The sequence below is a fragment of the Astyanax mexicanus genome, chromosome 9 (assembly GCF_023375975.1).
Source record: "Astyanax mexicanus isolate ESR-SI-001 chromosome 9, AstMex3_surface, whole genome shotgun sequence".
Taxonomy (NCBI): Eukaryota; Metazoa; Chordata; class Actinopteri; order Characiformes; family Acestrorhamphidae; genus Astyanax; species Astyanax mexicanus.
In genome coordinates, this window is record NC_064416.1 from 34807501 (window position 1) to 34826268 (window position 18768).

General features: G+C 36.2%; 1 protein-coding gene across 4 annotated transcripts in view; it reads left to right on the plus strand.

Annotated features, from left to right (window-relative positions):
• gramd1bb (GRAM domain containing 1Bb) overlaps window positions 1-18768 on the plus strand; it is a 291298-nt gene that overhangs the window by 1417 nt on the left and 271113 nt on the right. The window lies entirely within an intron of this gene.

Here is an 18768-nt window from a genome sequence, read left to right on the forward strand (position 1 = left end):
AGTTCAGTATCTTGTCATTTGTGTTCTGGTGTGGAATTAGAGCAGAGACTAAAGGTAATGAGCAGAGAGGAGGATATGTTCTTGTTTGTGATGGTAATGATGATCAGAGCAATAGAAGAAGGGTAAACAGAGTAAATTACAGAGTAAATGACCTCTCAGTGAATTTTTATTGGGGAGAGGATAGACGACTGTAAAGTTTTACCTTTGCCAGTGGCATATACCTGATAGGAATATACAATGGCATGAAAAAGTTTGATCATTTTTATTATATTTTCTTTATAAATCATTGTTTGTTTGGATCAGCAGCAATTTCAGTGAAATATATCATATAGCAGATGAACACGATGATATTTGAGAAGTGAAAAGAAGTTCATGGGATTTAGGGCTGCAGCTATCGATTATTTTAATAATCGAGCACTCTACGGAAAAATCGATTCAATTAATCGAGTAATTGGATAAAACATTTGTTTGCTTAAAGAGTAATTAAAAATACACAAGAGAAAACAAGACATTTCACTTCATAATGAATGACCAATTGATTTCCCTTTTTAGATAAGTTATATTTTTTTAAATTCACAACATACATTTCCGAACTGCAAACACAAATAGAATAGAGGAATAATAATGATTTATTAATTAGTACTTTAATAAATTAAGTTAAATTATTTTCAACAAGGATTTCTTGTAAGGATCAAAACTATAGGTAATTAATTAATAAAAAAGGCATAAACGTTTGTATTATGTTGTACATATTAGCTTCTGAACAGCAGAGACGTTGCCAGTTCATCTCACCAAGCCGGTGACATGTATTAGTTTATAACTCCTCACTGTGCTGTGTTCACTTACATAAAGCCAGTATTAGTCCAGAATCATCTGTTTTTATAAACTAACCACACATTAGACAGTATTTCTAATAATCAGCACTCCACAGCGCTGTCTTTATGTCACTAGTTAAATTAATGTTAATTTCATTGATTTGTTATGAGTTATATTAACCTTCTCTCAGCTCCACCACTAACGTATAATGCCCTATTATTATTGCTGTTTTTCCTCTTAAGTTGTCGCTCTATTCCCTCGCCGCTTTAAAATACCCTATTCTAAACTAAAACCTCCACCACCTCCTCCGTTCTTCCTGGGCGAGGGTGATTGTCACATTAAAATCGCGAATTACCGCACGCTGAGTTTTTAATTAAATAAACGATTACTCGAGGCACAGAAAATTACTCGATCAATTTTTTTAATCGAGTAACTCAAATTACTTGAGTAATCATTTCACCCCTAATAGGATTTACAGAAAGTGTGCAATAATTATTTAAACTAAATTATGCAGGTGCATAAACTTGGGCATTTTAACAGAAAGATTACATCAGTATTTAGTAGATCCTCCTTTTTCAGAAATAACAGCCTCTAAACTCTTCCTATAGCTTCCAATCAGAGTCTGACATCTGATTGAAGGTATTTTGGATCATTCTTCTTTACAAAACATCTCCAGTTCAGTCAGGTTTGATGGTTTCTGATGATGAACAGCCCACTTTAAATCACACCACAGATTTGTTAATAATATTCAGGTCTGGGGACTGAGATGCTCTGAGATGATCATTCCAGAACGTTGTACTTGCCTTAGTAGATTTTGATCAGTGTTTAAGGTCGTTGTCATGTTGAAGTATCCAGCCCCGGTGGAACTTCAACTTTGTTCTCATGAATCTGCTGATATTGACTGGAATCCATAAGACCCTCAACTTTAACAAGATTCCCACTACCTGCCCTGGTCACACAGCCCCAGAGCATAATGATGAACCACCACCAGATTTTGTTTAGGAAAGCTGTGTTCTTTTTCCACCATGCATAAATAACCACCCTTCAAATAACTCAGTTTTAGCCTCATCAGTCCACAGCACCTTATTCCAAAATGAAGCTGGCTTGTCTAAATGTGCTTTAGCTTTAGCATACCTTAAGCGACTCTGTTTGTGGCGTGTGCTCAGAAAAGGATTCTTCTGCATTACTCTCTTATACAGCCTCTTGTGCAGAGTGCGCTAAATAGCTGAACGATGCACAGTGACTCCATCTGCAGCAAGATGATGTTGTAAGTCTTTGGAGATCTGGAGGTCTGTGGGTTGACTATAACTGCTCTCACCATCCTTCTCCTCTGATTATCTGAAATTTTCCTTAACTAGATCTGTGCCTGTAGTTCTTCCATTTCCTCACTATGTTCCTCACAGTGGAAACTGACAGCTAAAATCTCTGAGATAAGATGTTTAGTTTTTACCCTTCTCCTAAAGCATAATGGTGAGCAATCTTTATTTTCAGGTCATTTAAGAGTTGTTTTGAGGCTCCCATGTTGATGCAAAGAGGAGAAATACTTGCAATTGGCCACCTTAACTCTTTCTCATAATATGATTTACCTGTTTATGTAGGATACGGGTCAATAAGCTAACCAAACTAATTTTGTTTTTTCAATAATAAGTGCTAAAGGTATTCAAATCAATAAAATGACAAGGGTGCCCACATTTATGCACCTGCCTAATTTTGTTTGTGAACCAAAGACAAAGATATTTTTTTTCTTTTTACAGTAGAGACAACAAAAAGCAGGATATTTTTATAGTTTTATATTTATATTTTTTAATACCCTTAAATTCAATTAATGAGCAGGTGTCTCAATACTTTCATACAAACACTTGATGGAATGATGGAGATCCAATCAATACTTTTAGGATGAGTTGGGGGTTTGGGGAGGAGGATGAGGTGGGGTGGTGATCATCCAACATCCTGACCTCAATAATGCTCTTCTTGCTGAATACAATCAGATTACCACAGCAATGTATCAAAATCTAGCAGTAGAAAATCTTTCCTGGACAGTAGAGACAGTTACTCCAACAAAAGCAGCATAAACTCTTTATAATAATGAATAAGCAGGTATCTCAATACTTTTGCAGGTTACTCCATTGTTATATATTTCTACACCAAACAGGCATTCAGTACAAGTTCTTCATGTTCTTCAATTTCTGATCAGATTAGATTTTTGATAATTCACTTGCAGAACAGTGAAAAAGAACAGTAATAGAACAATGATAGCATTTCCATAAGTGGAGATCAGAAAAGAATTAAAATATTTAGAGAAAATGGGATGCCTAATAACTGGGCAGGACATGGAGTACTGCCAAAAGCTCCTACATCAGATAAACATCACTTTAGATTCCACTTAAACTCAGATCTAAAATATCCTCAGGTGTTTGTATACATCTCACACACTAAAGAAGATCTGAGAGGATCAATGGATGTATTAAACGCTGAAGGTGACACATGAAACCCTAAAAAAAGAAGGGGATGTGATGATCATTGAACACCCTGACATCATTTATGCTATTATCTTGTGGCTAAATGCAATCAGTCCTTACAGCAATCTTCCAAACTCTAGTAGAAAGTTGTCACTATACAGTAGAAACAGTTCGAGAAAATCAGGACAAACTCTATTTAATGTCCTAAATAAAAAACAACAACAACAACAACTAAAACAATATATCGTCGCTGTCCTATGAAAAACACTTATCTCCATTTTTGTCGATTTTTAGTTTACTACATAATTTGAACAGACAAACTGCCCCTTACACTGTGCCAAAATGTCATGATGAACGGACCAATAGAAACTCTTCAAAATGACCTGAAATAAACTCTTTTTATGTTGACTTTCATTGAAAGTTTACAAGATTTTTCTCTCTCCTGTAAAGTTGCTGTTTTGAAGATAAGTGTTTTTTTTTTTATTGGACAGCGACGATATACAGTACCAATCAAAAGTTCGGACACACCTTAAATGTAGTGTATTTTTATTATTTGATCTGACTAAAGTCATCCAAACTATGAAGAAAAATGAATGGAATTATTTAGTAAACAAAAAAGAGTTAAACTGACCAGAATAAGTTTTATATTTTAAATTCTTCAAAGTAGCACCGCTTGTTTAGATGATCAGTTTGCTCATCTTGGCTGAATTTTCTCAGTCAGCTTTATGAGGTAGAGTCATCTGGAATTCAGGCTTTAAGTTAACAGCTGTGCTGAACTCATCAAGAGTTATTTACTTGAATTTCTTGTGTCTTAATGTGTTTGAGAGCATCAGTTGTAAAGTTGTGAAGAGGTAGAGTTGGTTGGTATACAGTGAATAACTCTATTTGAGTAATGTTCTAATCCATATTATGGCAAGAACTACTCAAACAAGTAAAGAAAAAAATGGCTTTAAGAAATAAAGGTCAGTCAATCTAAAAAAAAAAAAATCTTTTTTTTTTCTTTTTTTCCCATTTTCTCCCCAATTTAACACAGCCAATTAACCAACACACTCACTAGGACTCCCACTATCACTAGTAATGCCCCAACACACCAGGAGGGTGAAGACTAACACATGCATCCTCTGATACATGTGAAGTCAGCCAACGCTTCTTTTCCTACGCTTGGAGGAAAGTTCGGTTCTCGGTACTCGGTTCTCATACATCAGCTCACAGACGCCCTGTGCTCTGGATATCACCCTTTAGTCATGTGGAGAGAGAGCGCCATCTACCCACCCGGAGGGAGCAGGGCCAATGTTGCTCCCTCTGAGCGCCGGCAGCTTGATGGCAAAGCTGCATGAGCTGGGGTTCCAACCAGCGACCTCCTGCTCATAGTGGCAGCGCTTTAGACCGCTGGACCACCCTCTCAATCTGAAAAGATTTAAAGAACTTTCAAAAAGTATCATTAAGCGGAGTCACAAAGACCATCGAAAATGTTATGATGGAACTGGCTCTCATCAGGACCACTCTAGGATAAGTTTATCAGAGTTACCAACTTCAGAAACCTCAATTTAACAGCTTATCTTCTACTTTTAAGTTACTACATGATCCTTCATAGTCTGAATGACTTTAGTCATAGACATGTATAATACAGGAACATATATTGCACATAGAAAATGCATGTTGTTCCTGCTATGTTGACCTGCTCCTGGGCGTATCTTAAAGAATGCAGTCCTCACCCTGCACAGTGATATTACTGCTGCAGTGTGAAATTGCAGTGGCGGGTACACGTCCTCGACTGGGCTTGATTGGGTTGACGCAGTCTCACACTTGCTTCACAGCGCTGAGGGCCGGGCTATTTGTGTCAGATTCTGGAGAGCAGGGGTGCTGAATCAGTTTCAGCTCTACGTACAGATGGAACTGGTTATAATGGGGGGTATAAAGAGGTCGATCACAGAGCCATTATATCCTGGCTGTTGTTGTGAAGCTGGACATGCTTCACTGGAAACGGGTCAAAAGTTGTGAAAATGAGGAAGTGTTTAAGGGTGTTTTTACACCTGTAGTTCATTTCTATGGTCAGGATCAGGTGATGAGTTCCTTTATTTGAAGTTTTTCTCCCTCTGTTTGGTTTTATTTTCTCACAGGCATGAACCTAAATGCACCAAAATATGCACCAAAAACCACAAGAGCACATTGTCTCCTCTGATTGGTCAGAGCTGTCTGGTTCGGAAGCAAGAAAGTAAATTAGCGAGAAGATTCTGTATTCCAGCACGTATATCTGTGCAGTGTGAAGCTGCTTTAATATATAAATTACCTTTTTTATTAGTTTATCTTTTTTTCTTATTTTAATTTGAATGTTTTATATTTTCATTCTTGTTCTTAGTTTTATTATTCATTTAATCACTTCTTATCATTTTTAACATTTTACTTTACTTTTATTATTATATTTTTTACTTATTTTATATTTTATACATTTTTTACTTTTTATGTGTCAAATTTGTTTTTCAGTGCTGAACATAAAACGGTATGATTGCTGTTGATGATGATGATGATGTCAATTAAAATCCTGACAGAGCAGCAGAATCATCTCTCTTCTCACTGTTAATCTGTTTATTCTGATGGGCTGAGCAAAGTTGGGTCATTCAGTTTTGATTAATGAGCTCTGACATTTTATAAACATCAGTTTAAAGAGAACAGAGAGAGCTTTTAAGAGTTTACGAGTTAATCACCAGCATCGACACTGACCTGTGAGACCCCACAAGTTTGTAAACTCACAGCATCATTAAAGCCATTTTAGCCCCTCACAGAGGCAGCTTTATTATTAGCTTCTTCCGGAGTGTGTGTGTGTGTAAAAATCATTAAAAATGATAGTAATGCCAGATTTCCCAGAAATGTCAGTTTATTAGTGATCAGATATGTTGTATTACTGATGAGCAAAATATATAAAAGTATCTCCAGCATGTAGTTTGTCATGAGATGATTTGCAGTGTCACATCCTGGTCTCGTCTCGTGTCTGTGTGTCTTCCCCACGTGACCTGTGTCTCCTGTCTCAGTACTTTTCCACCTGTGTCTCATTTGTAGCTCCGCCCATTCCCCAGGTGTTTCCAATTTTAGTGTTTCCTGTTTCTTTAAATAACCCTCGTCTACCACTTTGTCTCCGTCGGTCTTTGCACTAACCCCTGTTGTTTTGTCTCTCCGTGTTTCGTAGTTTCTCCGTTTTTCATAGCCTCTGTTCCTTGTTATTTTCCCTGTTTATTGCCCTGCTCAGTTTAGTCTTCCTAGTCCTGTTTATTTCTAGTTTCCCTTGTTATTCTCTTGCATATACCCTGCTTTGTGTTTATTTTCTAGTTTTGCTCCATATATATATTCCCTGTTTGTTTATCATTATTATTATCTCTAGTTTGTTTATGTTCTCTAGTCTCCCTCGTTTATTTTGGTTTATTATCTTTGTTATGTGTTTACTTGTTTCTTTGTTTATCTTTGTTATTTATTTATTAAATATTTCCTTTTGTTCTTACCTGCACTTGTGTCCGCTTTCCTCGTCTCCCTGCCTGGGTCCCCTGACATGCAGCATTTATAACTTTATTATTATAAGATATTTTTATGAGATAATGTTGTTAAAACAGCACAACTACTATGTAGATACACAAACTAAATGTTTGATATAATAACATAATAATAAAATGCTTTAAAAAAATAACAAGATTTTTTTTTAATCAAGGGTATCAAAAAAGTTTATGCTGCTGAGGTGGTCCTCTTTCCAACTCTAAATCCTAAAAAAGCACACTGTGATAGGACTGGAGTGAAGGTACTGCAATAAGCTCAGCTTTGTGGAGTGAGTGCGGATACTGACAGCATGGTTGTTAAAAGATCATTGGGAGTTTATACTCTAGCAATATATATATATATATAAAAAAGGGTATCACTTTGTTTGGATGGTCCATTATCGAAGCCTCATAGATTCTCAACTAACATTCAACATACATTTAACTGCATGTCTACTGAACTCTAAGGTGAATATAAATGATTCTTTATTGAACGTACAGTACATCTACACCCAAAACTTGTTGAATGTTAGTTGAGCATCTATGAGGCATCGATAGATAGGGTTAGATTTAATTTTAGGTTGAGGTTTGGTTTAGGGCTGGGTTTTAGGGTTGATTCATGGTTAGGGTTTCAGTTAGATATGCTTAATAGATGTTCATTTGAATGTTAGTTAAGTGTAAGGTAATCATTTATAAATGAGGCGCCTATATTGGACTATCCAAATAAAGTGTAATATTAAAAAGCATCAAACGACTCAAGATTTTGCTAGATTGCAAGCTTTTGCACGCAGAAAAGTGACGCATGTTACTGTACAATCAATCCACAGTTTAGATGGAGTTTTGTACGTGAAAACAAACCAACAATAGTAAGCCCCTCCCCCAAACAAGGCCAAAATCCTCCTCCTATTTGAGACAATCGTAACTGTGCCCTTAAGATTATCCTTTAATAATAAGAAGCAATACAGGGAAGAGCTTAGACCCCACTTTTCATCAAAATCTGTACAGAAAAATGACTTTACAACAGATGCAACTGATCCATTGTTCAGATAGGAATTCTCAGTGTGAAAGCAAACCTGCAATAATGAGCTCCTCCCCCAAATGAGACCAGAATCGCAACTCTGTGCACACTCGTGTATCAGTGTAAAAAAATGCCCATGGAAACCTTTATGAATGCAGATTCGCTGTGTTGCGTTGGTGCTTCTTTATGCACATGCCTTTGGCTCCGGCTGCTGTGTTTAATGCCAAACGAAGGCGATTAAGAAGAAGAAATCCATTCACTTGACTTCTCCCTCCTGGCGTTTTTAATCATGGAAAGAATGCAGAATGAGTTGCTCTGGCCTTTTCTGGCCTAGAAGCTCATTTTTAAAACCCACCGACTCTAAAGCTCACAAATTTAGCATAGCAGTAAACTTGTCTCGGCTAATTTAAGCGTAACAGGATAGGAAGACGAGGAAAACGAAAACAACAACAACAACAAACTCTACTGTAAAAATACCTGTTACTACACTGCTACCTTTTGACCCTGGTGTACACACTCATTACAGACACACACACAGCACATGCAGCTTTATGTAATAGGCCCAGAGGGACTATCTAGCCATTAGCGAGATGTGTGAACTACTCCTGCCTGGGACCAGACTTTCCATGTATTATTTAAGCAGCAATTAAGCAGTGAACAATATTGTAGAAAAAAAAAGCTTGGAAACACATACTCACCATAGCTATAGAGTTATTGATAATACATATATACAGTATATACAGCAATAGAAAAAAAAAATCTGAATCAGTTTCTCTGATTTTGCTATTCATAGGTTTATGTTTGAGTAAAATTAACATTGTTGTTTTATTCTATAAACTACAGACAACATTTTACCCATATTTCAAATAAAAAATTTGTCATTTAGAGCATTTATTTGCAGAAAATTTGAAATGACTGAAACAACAAACGTCAAATAATGCAAAGAAAACTCACTCAGAAAAAAACACGTTCATATTCATAAATGTTTAAGTTTTAAGACCTCAGAAATCAATATTTAGTGGAATAACCCTGGTTTTTAACCACAGTTTTGGCATCACATTCTCCTCCACCAGTCTTACACACTGCTTTTGGATAACTTTATGTCTTTACTCCTGGTGCAAAAATTCAAGCAGTTCAGCTTGGTTTGATGGCTTGTGATCATCCATCTTCCTCTTGATTATATTCCAGAGGTTTTTAATTTAATAAAATCAATGAAACTCATTCATTTTTAAGCAATCTCTTTTTTTTCCAGAGCTCTAGTTACATATATGCATTTTCTCATCTTACACTCATGAACTTAACCGTGTTTTGTTGAGATTTTAAGTGGTAGACCAACACAAGGTAGCACATATGTCACGCCTTGCCCTGTTCCCTGTGGTCTCTCTTCTGTGCTCATGTTTCTCTGTGTTTGTTTACCTTTTCCCCTCTGTGCATGTTCCTCCACGTGCCCCTGTCTGTGTTCATTTGTAGCTCCGCCCCCTTATTACCAGTCCCCAGGTGTTACCTGTTTCCTTTCCTGCCTTGTGTGTGTATTAAAGCCCCTGTGTCTTCAGTGATGATTTGTCAGTTCTTAATTGTGTGTATATATATATATATATATATATATATATATATATATATATATATATATATATGTCTGTTTCAGTTGTGTTTGTTTCTTTCTTGTTTTAAATAAATATTACTAAAATATTACTCTGCATCCCTCCTTGCTGCAGCCTTGCTGCATAATTGTGGAATAGAAAAGTGGAATAAAAATGATACATAGTTTCCAAAAATGTAATCAAATATAAAGCTGAAAAGTGTAATATGGAGGCTGCAAAAGACTTGAGATTGGGAAGAAGATTGACTGCACCTTCCAGCAAGACAATGACCTTAAACATACAGCCAGAGCTACAGTGAAATGATTTAGATCAAAGAATATTCATGTGTTAGAATGAATCAGTCATGGAAAGTCTTTTTTTTTTTTTTTGGCAAAGAAGAATAAGCTAAAATCTCAATCTCTAGATGTGAAAAAGATTTTGACTAGAAAGTTGACAAAGTACAGATATTGTACACTGTAAACCACAATAAGTTAAGTCTGCTCAAATCATTTAAGGTCATTTGTTGCCTCAAAATAATAAAGTTTTAAAAACTCATTTTTTGTAGTAGTAGTTTATAAAACTGTAAGGAGTTGAACAAATGTTTATATTTAAATTCAACAGACAAACCACAAGTACTTGAAACTTAACTATTGTACAACCAGTCTATCTTACTTGTTTATGTTTATTGCAGTGATTACATTAAGTTCAGCATATGCATATTGTAGTTGTTTTTATAGCCAAAAATTCTAAGTTAATGGGGTACCACTAACAAATCTAAATAAACAATGACATTAAATAACTAACTTACACTAAATTACACACATAAATTAGCTATAGATTGAACAGTATTGAGAGCAGAGTCAATACAGAGATACTACAGCTCAGTAAATAATGCATTTTCTTACATCCAACAACAAAAAGGCCAAAAATGAATCATAATATATGATCTGCTAATTTAGCTACGGTAGTCCAGGGGGAATCACTACACACTGATGGTGAGGGTTAGTTAGAAACTGTTGGACACACCCAGTATGCAAATAGATTGTGCCAGAAGCCAATGGAAAATAAGTTGTTAATGACAACAGACTAAACTCAGTTATTATAAGTTGGTTCAACTTAAATATCTCAGTTTGAATATATATATGTGCCCACAAATGATTAGCTAACTCAAAAAAATTGAGTAATGCTTGGAAATCTTCAATTTTATGTAAAACATACCTAATTAATGTGTATGGATACTTTTGCTCATTGCACTTAAAATTTTGAAAACCATGTATCATTTTTATTCTACTTCAAAGCAGTTGTTGCAATTTTGACTTATATTTAAATTTGTTTGGTGATCAAAAACATTTAATAGTAACAAACATGCAAAAAATAAAACCACTGTATATGATTACATTCACACTTACTGTATGACACTTCATTTCTCAGTGGTGCAGTTTCTAAGGCTGTAGATTGTTACAGTATATAATGCTCTGTGATGGTATAGCTTGATGATGTCCTCCAGGCTGCTGTGGAGTGAGTGCAGGCTGTGATTTATACCTCACCAGTACATGATGAAGGTGTCTGTCGATGGTTTTGACCCAGGGCTTGGGAGATGGTGGCGATGAGGGAGTGAATGTGAGGCAAGCATCCAATTACCTAGTGTAAGACAGCAGAGTGATTTTTTGACGTGTGTGACCTCCTGTGTAGACACCCAACCACCCACCTGATTAATCCAGGGAAGGTTTTACATCTCTTTTAAAGGGCATTGGCATAAATACTCACACAGGAAAAAAATGGGCAGTCACACTGGGGCCTGTACTGAAATATTTGCATTGGATCTTTTATACTGTAGCTTAAATATACTGCAATATATGACAAGGTTGTAGTGTAGAAAATCACAGTATTCAGAATTTAGTTTGATTAAATGCATTGGTACATATTGATTTAATACATTTAGGTCAGGACTTTGACTTGAACAAAGGTTTAAAATTGATAAATGTAACTTTCGCAAGGTTAGCTTGGATCATTGTCTTGTTGCATGACCTAACTGCGCTTTACCTGATGGATATTTATTTTAAAGTAGTCCCTGAAAAATACCAGAAATCAATGGTAACAAGGCATCAATATTCTGATGCAACAAAACCTCTCTAAAGCATTCTACCGCCACCACCATGCTTCACAGTTAACATGAAACTGTTATTTTTTGCCATTTTGACTCTAAATATAGTTTGGTGGCGCTCTAAAGCTATTGAAATGACTTCATTATCATTTCCAGACTGATTGATGTCCACAGATTAACTGTGGAAGTATTAACATCTCTTTGAACATTTTTCTCAGTGCTGTCAGTAGATGTTTCCAGTTTCGCTCTTGTTGGTAATAATAATTTTAGTTTTTTTTACTAAAAAAAATTGCTCTAACAGCCATTAACACCCTAAAACATGCTAACTACGAAGCTTATATTTTAAAAGGTGTTGTTGTGTGGTATTGCTCTTTGTGGTTCTGTTGGATGATTCATTTTTTCTGTACCTGACCTGTTTGAGAAAACCAAACACATGATAAAAAATAACCAGAACTGATTATATTGTGATGATTCTGCAGATTTTGTGTGACTCTGTCACGATATTGCACTATAGGACGTGCTTTACACATGCCTTTCTGGACAAGCTGAGGGATAAAAAGCCATGACTGAAAAAAGCACTAATCTAGTGTTACACTTCACCAGAGTTTTATAGTGCAGTTTCTGGAGTGTCAAACCAGGAGTATTAACTGATATCAGCACTATTCTTTTAATTCTAGGGCATTCTTTACACGTCTGTCTGAACAAGCTGATAGATAAAGTACCATTACTGAGTAATGTTACTAGAATTTGCACTAATGCGGTGTTGCACTTCACCAGAGATACATAGTGCCGTTTCTGGAGTGCCAAACCTGGAGTATCAAATGATAACAGCATTATTCTTCTTTACACATGCCTTTCTGGACAAGCTGACAGATAAGGAAACTTTTCTGAAAGTTTAAAAAAATTATGGTATGTGGATTGAGGTAGCAAAGTAATGTTAATGGATTTTTCACTAACGTAGTTACATAGTGCAAAACCTGGAGTATCAAATAATACTAGGACTATTCTTTTTATTATACTTGATGAAGCATCAGCACAATAGGAAGACATTTTTACTGTAAAAATGATGCACGATGTTGCTTTAACTATTGACACAACAGTGGTAAAACCTGTTTCTAGGATAACTGTTCTTAGAGAATACATTAAATAATTATTATATTTCACTGGTACTGTATAATACATATATTATAAAGATGAAAAAAAAAATACTCCATATCAGTTATTGCATCAATATGAGTTTTTTTTTTTTTTTTTTTTGCTCTATATCAAACGTAAATGTCTTACACCTTAGATGCATTGCTCCAGGTGTTTAACTGTCAAACTAGTTTGTCTGCTGTTGATGTCAGTGTTCATCAGGCAGATTCTCCGGCACGGCAGACAGCAGCCCGAGCATCCTCAGCACAGTGTCCCACAGACTGTCACATGTTTCTGACGTCTCTGTCTCGTCTTATTCTTTATTTATTCTGACTTCTGTGCTCATCCTGCAGCTCGTGGTGTTTCCCTCCTCATTCTTTACTCTCCCACTCGTCTCCACCTCTGACAGGAGCCGGCTTTCCATCCAGCTGTCAAATTAAATTCAAGGGAAATGTCACAAAAAATATACAACCGTTTCCATCAGTCATGTACAAGGCAAACTTGCTACAGTCTAATCTGATAGAAGGAAGGGCTTTCTCCCAGCCTATCTCATAATTGTTGGATGGAGCGCCATCATTCTATTGAACAATGAGTTCAATGCTGGGGGGGCTTTATAACCGTGTATCAGGTTAACCCTTGTGTGGTGTTCATATTTTTGTTACTCGTTTACTTTGTTACTTGTATTTAATTCAGCAAAATAAAGCAATTTTACATTAAAATGCTTTACACATGCTTGCTTCACCTAAATTGCCAGCAATATAAACAGCTTACATGGTTAATATTTGCCCTTTACCTTTCTTATGTTACATTTCTTTCAAAAAGTGCTACTCTTTTTTTTAATTAGTTTTTTAATAAAATGTAAAATAAAATGAATTAAACTCAAGATATGAGTAGAAAATTTGTTTAGTTTCAAATTTACAAATGAAGCAATGTTTTTTATCCCTTGGCCAAACATACTGTATGTAATATAAATGGTTGGGGGGGGGGGTGTATAGTCTGTGTTTAGGGAAAATGTGTTTTGATATATGTTTTCCACAAAGAATGAGCCAATGCCAATGAGTTTGAGTTAGAAAAAATATTTTTTTAGGATAATTTGATGAAAAATGAAAACGGGCCCCACAGACCCGAACACCACACAAGGGTTAAAAGTGTATCTGCTCTAGAGAGTCTTATTCAATTGGCAATAGTACTCTATATAAATCAGACAAGATAGGTTTGTGCATTTGCATGTCTGTGTCTGTGTATGGGTGTAGCATACTGTAGCTGAATGCATTCATTATAACAGCTGTCCACAAGTATAATGTGTAGCTCTGCCCTTCCCCATATGTTTGAATGACAAAATAGCCCCGCCCATTTACCAACTTATTTTTTCACAATTAAACCGTCCAATGTCTAATTCCTTCTGTCTAATTCCTCCAGCAGCTAAATCCACCAGTTTCCTGTGATAATATTGTCACATTTTTATTTTACCCCAGATTTAATAGGTTTTTAAACCCTTATTTTGGTAAATCATAAGAAGGCGGGGTTATACTGAATGAGGAACGAAGTGATTGACAGCCTTGGCTGGAACAGAATGTCTGTATTACATGGAGTAGCTGAGTTGTAGTTGAGTTGTTATCTGGTTAACTAGCAATTTAATCACACTATTATTGATCATGTGATGTTTATTGTGCTTTTGGTTGCATTAACAGACACTCTGTACAAAGTTCTTTGCCATTTATCTTGGTAAATCTGATGCTGACGCAGAAATTTGTGGAAAAGTGTGGATTTGCAAAACACATATGTAAAAGATATGTTTTCACACATATTTCCAGGCGAAAACAAATCGTATTGTCACTAGGCCTGAGGAGGTCAAGCTCAACACTTTTTTCCAGTTACCTAAATTAACTTTAAGATGTTATGTTGTTTATTTTGAAAATGCACATTTTGGAAAAAACACTAGAATGTGCTCAGTGTCCTCGTGCTATTAGCATAGCCACCATTTAGCTATTTTTTTATATGTTTTTGCTAATTCTATTCTAAAAACCCAGTTATGTTACTTTAATTCCTGTTACAAAACATAAAAAGTAACAGGAATAAGTGAAAGTAACAAAAATAAGTCCCAGTAACAGTAGTGAGTTCCCGTAACAGGAATGAGTGCCAAAAACAAAAGTGAGTTCAAGTAACAGGAATGAGTGCCAGTAACAGAAGTGAATTCCAGTAACAGGAGTGAGTTTCAGTAAGAGGAATGAGTGCCAGTAACAGGAGTGAGTTCCAGTAACAGGAGTGAGTTTCAGTAACAGGAGTGAGTTCCAGTAACAGGAGTGAGTTCCAGTAACAGGAGTGAGCTGCAGTATCAGTAATGAGTGCCAGTAACAGAAGTGAGTTCCAGTAACAGGAGTGAGTTTCAGTAACAGGAATGAGTGCCAGTAACAGGAGTGAGTTTCAGTAACAGCAATGAGTGCCAGTAACATGTACGAGTGCCAGTAACAGGAGTGAGTTGCAGTAACAGGACTGAATTCCAGTAACAAGATTGAGTCCCCTGGTTTATTGATTTATTTATGTGAATGTTAGTTAATATAAACTTTTTTCTAAAAAAAATTCTAACTCTGTTTGGTTCATCATTTATCCATATGTAAATAATAAATAATAAATTGCATGATAATGTGATCAATAATTTGGTCTTGCTTTTAAACTTGCTTTTTAAATGTCACATGAGTTTTGGTAACAGGACTGAGAAAAATGTAACCATCTTCAGCTTAGAAACCTTGTAAAAAATTAGGTAAAGCTGTCTAAAATTGACCAGTACATGTTTTGAATAGTTAAATATGTGTTATTAGATTAGAGTTTAAAAAATATTTTAAAAAATAATTACGGCAAGCAGACGGCACCGATTCGGTGGAATGGCCCAACTACACACAACTGTGTAGCTACCTGTAACATTTTAGCATTTCACAGCCTAAAAATAGCAACAAGTCCTCAGCAGCTGTCAAGGTCGCCACAGTATCTGTGTGTATTCTTCAAGTCTGTGGGAAAAGCATCCCCAGGGGTTCCTCAAGCTGCTGGAGAGAACACAAGAAGCGTGTAACGCTGTTCCTGGGTAGAGGTGGGCTTCTCTGAAGGGTCTTTCTCTCTTCCTTTCTTTCACCAGCTGTAGCTGTAAGTGTGTAATATGGTCTCTTGGCGTTCTGGTCAGCACATGCTTGAATAAACTGTATGAATCAGGTTGGGTTTTTCGCTGTTCTCGGAACAGCATTTACATTCTGACAGATCCAAGAGAGTAATAATAATGACATTTGTTTATCTATAAATATATAAGTGTCAGCGTGTTGTATGAAACATAATGGGAATATTAGGTGAGACAGCTCATTCTGTGACGCATGGAGTGTATGAGTGTATGACAGTGTGTCGTGTCTTTTAGTGTGCCAGGTCAATTAACTGGGAAAAAATATATATATATAATCAATATAAAATGCAATCCCAAAGAAAGAAGGCTCCCCAACACATGATGCTGCCACCCCCATGCTTCACAGTAAAGACTGTATTTGTTAAAAAAGGAAAAGTATGGGGGGGAAAATGGACTTGTGCTGCACACAGTGTTTTAAAGCTCCATTTTTAAGGCTTCATCTCACTAAAAAGCATAAACCCTACACATTAGTTGGGTGGCTCTGATATTCTCTTACAGAGTTATCAGTTATCTTTAAGCAATGCTCACTGCAATTAAACAGTCTCACCAGAGAGGTTTCTAAATCCTAAAAAATCACTAAAACATACAAACATTCACTTTAAGATATACTGTATTGGACTCTTTCTGTGGCTTTCCTTATTTTCCTTCTTTCAGGCTAGTTGTAGGGAGCTTTTAATATCAATATCATTGACTGATGCAGTGCTTCTTTATAGTCTTTATAGTCACAGATCTCTGCAGCTCCTTCAAAGTGATTGTTGGCCTCTCTTTGGCTACTATCTCATCTCAAAGACTCTGACCTGGCATGGCCTTGGATAGAAGTGTCTGGTTGAAATAATAATATGACAATTTCTTTTACAATTGATCCAGAATTGCACACTGCTACATTTCGTATCCTTGTATAGTTTCCTGGTTGTGTACAGCTTAATCTCTTGTTTTCTTGGAATCATCTTAAGAATGGAAAAAAGGTGTACATTTTACAGGTTTACAGCTTTCCTTTGTAGCGTGAATTATTTTTAAATGTTTAGTGTGTTTTTTAGATTGTGTAAACATTTTTTCTTGTAAAAATGAAACTAATTCAAATTGTATTAAACTAAATCATGGTACTACAGTCTTTAAATCAGTTAAGGAAAAAAAAAAAACTTTGATTTTTAAAGAATCGTAGTTAAAACAATTTATTAATAGAGAAAAGTACCATTCATGCAACCAACTGTTTCTAGAATGAGTCATTGCTTAAATATAAATGAAATTCAAGGTACATTTACATATTGTAGCACTTCAGATTCAGAGGCAGGTAAGCGCAAGCTGGTTTTATTCAAAGCCATATCAAAAACAAGGTGACAAATAACACTTAGGCCCCTATTTTAGCCATCTTTAGCGCACAAGTCAATTGCATATAGTGTAGCTGGATTTAGGGTGGATTTAGGGTGTCTTTAGTATCATGAGGGCACAACCAAGAAATTTCCCACCACCAAGAAAGAAACACACCAGAAATGAACCCGAACACCCCCTTACTTCCAGAACAGCACGTCCATCAGTGTAGATACTATTTAAATGGTGCGGGCGCAGGACATGAAAATAGACTGTTGACCGGGTGTAAGATAGCGACAAGCATCATGGCATGCCTTGTTAGTACAGATTAGAAACAATAACAGATTCCCAGCGAGTCAAACGAAGCACATGATTCATGGTTCAATAAAGCAAGACAGAGAACAAAGGAAAACATGGGGTATATATAAGCAGACACAGACAAAAAACACCTGGGGAAGATAACGAGGGGGCTGGGTTACTAACTACACAGGTGACAACACTGATAAAAGGCTGATTAAGGCGAGGCTAGGGTGGAGACAAGACAGCAACAAAACATAGCATGTGCATGTGCTACAGAGCGCATGGCTAGAGAAACAAGCACACTAGCAAGATTACAGGACACAAAGAGAAGGACCAAAAAAAAAGAAGAAACAACATGACACATTGTTAAGGTTGTTGGGTTAAGATTAGAGCTTAGATTTTCTGCCCGAAACCGACCTGACCCGAGGCCCGATTTCCCACCACATTCCTTGGGCTGGGTCGGGTCGGGCTCCAGAAAATAGTCTGAGATGTAATGAAAATAGTCTTTTTAATTATATATTTTTTATTTTTAAATAAAGCTCTGGTGTGATAATCACAAAGTTGTTAAGTAACCAATTATTATTGTTAGCGAAAACGAACCAAATAACGAAAACTGAAAATAAAAACTAATTTATTTATAATCGCTGTTTATTTGTGGCGATTCTGTCCGCGGAGCGGGAATCGGATTCAGCAGGGAGTCGGATTCGGCACATCAGCGGCAGCACCTCGCAGTCCACGGTGTTAGTTGTAAGCGCTCGCGCTAGCCGCAAAATACGACAGAAAACACTGAGAAACTGCAGAATTATGTATGGGATTAGAGAGAAACAGGAGATACAGTGTGTGAGAACATTTAACCTTTACCTGTGAGTAGCTCATACACCAGAACATGCAAATCTCTCTCTCTCTCTCTCTCTGTCTCTCTCTCTTGCACGTTAACTCCTCCGCGTTTGACTTGCAGCACTGTGTTTAGCTGTTCTTAAAAATCATTTTAATTAAATAATAGTTATATGCTTCTATGTTACAGTGTTAATTAACAATTCTCATTCAAACAGTACCGAAAACAGCCAGTTTATGGGGCGGGGCGGGTCTGGCTCGGTCAGAACGTTCACGGGCTCGGGCTGGGTCGGGTCGGATTTTTTTGGCCCGATCTAACCTCTAGTTAAGATGTAAAAAGTACAAAATGTGCAGTTTTCAATGCAATTCAGTTAAAATTAAATAAATTAATTTCTAAATATGTTTCTGATTAGAATATAGGCTTTAAAAATCAGGTTTAATAAAAAGTGGGTTAAGAAATTCAGTTTTCAGTCTTGATTAACAATTTTTCTTTTTTTTAAATACAAAATTTCCTTGATTCCGATAAAT